Source organism: Triticum aestivum, chromosome 6B (genome assembly GCF_018294505.1).
Source record: "Triticum aestivum cultivar Chinese Spring chromosome 6B, IWGSC CS RefSeq v2.1, whole genome shotgun sequence".
Lineage (NCBI taxonomy): Eukaryota > Viridiplantae > Streptophyta > Magnoliopsida > Poales > Poaceae > Triticum > Triticum aestivum.
In genome coordinates this window covers 94,822,853-94,825,498 of record NC_057810.1, presented here as the reverse complement: position 1 = coordinate 94,825,498, position 2,646 = coordinate 94,822,853, and the positions used below count along the sequence as shown (strand labels likewise).

The following is a 2,646-nucleotide window of genomic DNA, read 5'->3' as shown; positions in this document are numbered from 1 at the left end:
TTTATCTAGAACTAAATTACGTCTAGATATATCAATTTCTCTGGCAAATATTTTCAGGCGGAAGGAGTACATCCGTAATAATGTGGATTTTTTTACAGTATTTTGAATAATTGGAACATTTTTTAAAAAAGATTCAAAATAACAGCTCCATGCACCAAAAGGCATTACTATAATGAATCGTTTGAATAAACATATGTAAACAGAAAAAAAATCTTGTAGCTGATGAACTACTAGCAGTTTAGTTCCACGGTTGCAGCAGGTCGCTATTCGTCGAAGCAGCAGCTAGCAGATACTAGAATGCACTAGTTAACTCTGTTGCAAAGGCTCCTGATCTCTCCTTGGGTGCCGGTGAGCACGTCGAGGTCGCCCATCTTCACCATCGCGGCCGCGAACCGCGACATCCACGCAGTCCTGTTGCGCGCGTAGAGGTCGACGAGCGCCGCCGTGTCGTCCCGCGTCAGGAGCGTCGCGTCCGACGTGAACGGCACCTCGCGCGTCTGCACGTTCCTGTAGTACTGGTTGTCGAGCCGGAGCCCCGTGACCGGGTCCAGGTGCACCACCCGGTCCCGGCGCCCCGTCGCGGCCGGGCACCGCGCCCGGAGGGACCTGCCGTAGGTGGCGTTCATGTCTGCTGCGACCCGCGGGTAGAGCCGGAAGGCGATGGCTGAGCAGTGGGTGCGGCCGAAGGAGTGCGCGCCCGAGAGCGTGACCATGTCGTCGGCATTGAGGCCCTTGGCGGCGAAGCTGTCGACGAACCGCGAGGCGTTGGAGAAGGGCGGGGGCAGGCTGTTGAGCACCTCCGACGCGTTGGAGACGCGGCCGTCGCGCCGCCCCGCCGGCACCTCGTACTCGATGCCCCCCAGGAGGCCGCTGGCGTCGCGCGCGGCGAAGGCCACGATGTCGGCGCCGGCACCGCCGCTCGACCACGCGCTTGGCGCGCTCGATGACGCCGTAGCCCCTGAGGCTAGGGCTGTTCGCCTGCGACGCCTTCTCCACGGCGTCGTCGCTGCCCGGGACCGCGTCCAGGAGCACGGATGCATCACACCCCTGTACAGTGCACACTAACGTTGGGATTAAGTTGTTGACACGGAACATACAAGACGGATAGAACAGAAAGAAGCTGACCCTGACGAAGCAGTCGTGGAAGAAGAGGCGCACTAGCCCGGCGCCGATGCCGGGGTCACGGCGGATGGCGGCGTGGACGACGGTGCGGACGAGCTGCTCCGCTCTCGGGCAGGTGTAGTCGTAGAACCCGACCTCCAGCTGCGCGTCAGACAATGCGACGAAGAGCATGGCCCATGCCAAGGCCAGAACGAGAGGGGCAGGAGACCTCCGGTGAAGGACGCGTCCTCCGCTCATATCTGTGAGACTCCGTGTTCGATCTTTTGATTTCTGTGAGCTCGAATAGGAATAGAGGAGAGTGTGGCCATGGCGGTAATTTATACGCGTCGACTGGTCTCGAGACCAACGGCAGCGGGGTGAACCGGAGCACTGAACTGGTAGATGTGCATGAAGTGATCAGAGTTGACCTCCGGTAAGTTTATTTGCATATCTGTTGCTGCGAGCTCTTCTAGTGCTAGTGTTCCGCGCAGTTTGTCGGGTCAAACTGACATCACTGTACTGTATTACTACTAGTCGTTGCGCCATTGACATTTGTGCCACGTTTACTGCACTATCTACTGCCCTGCAGGCTACCGTTGGGTAGGTCAGCCTTTGGACGAAATGGACGTGTTTTCCCCTTTGGCGGAAAGGGCAAACTTCCCCTCCATGCTTCGTCGTGGGGGCAGGGAGCCGTGAATCGAAACGTGCAGAGATGAAAGTGTCATGGTGTTCAACCCACCAGGAAGGAGGCTCAAGAAGAACAGTCGCATCGATGGTCATTAGATCTATTCAAGGGCTCTAACGGCGGTGGTCATACAAAAGTCTAGAGACCTCAATGTAATTTTTATTGTGTTTGAAGTGTTTTGTATTCCTTGTAAACTTTTATTATGAATCTGAATCTTTTTCACTAAAAAAACTATGTGTATTGTGGGAGCTGTCTCTTTTGCCTGTGAGAAAATTCTTGGAGGCACACACGTACTGCTCCGGACTATCACTCTCACAATCCCCAATCTCCATCACCACACCCCACTCTCTCATCCATTCGTCCCTCCTTCCTTGCTAGCATGGGAGGAAGCCATGAGGCCCTTCCCCGATTATGTACTCCTCTCGCAGTGAGGTTTTTCGGGTTCACCAGCATCAACTGGCTAGCTACGTTCTTTGAGACATCAATGAAGAGGTTCTTTCCGAGACGCCACATGCTACATCAATGGTACAACAACTTGGTGGTAAGCAACAAGCTTTTAGGGTATTTTTTAGGAGTTGACACTCATGTTGGGTGTGTCGATGTTAAGCTATATTCATCTTTGTTTCACTGGCGGACATGCAAATATTGAGGAACCTTGTGGTCCTCATTAGATGTCTACCGTGGATCTCATGCTCGCGGGCCCATTTGGCCTTCTCGCTTCCGAGTTAGTGTGATGTGTCTGCCCTTGAGACGTGTGAGACATTTTCAACGTTCTTGTCCTTCTACAGTTTACCAAGGCTAGAGGTATAGAGGTATAGCGGTGCAACCTCGGAGCGAGTGGGAACAACATGATTAGAGGA

General features: G+C 54.0%; 1 pseudogene; it reads right to left on the bottom strand.

Moving 5' to 3' along the window:
* Positions 1-258: 258 nt before the first annotated feature.
* On the bottom strand, positions 259-1,381 carry LOC123133632 (peroxidase 1-like; annotated as a pseudogene).
* Between the last annotated feature and the right edge of the window lie 1,265 nt (positions 1,382-2,646).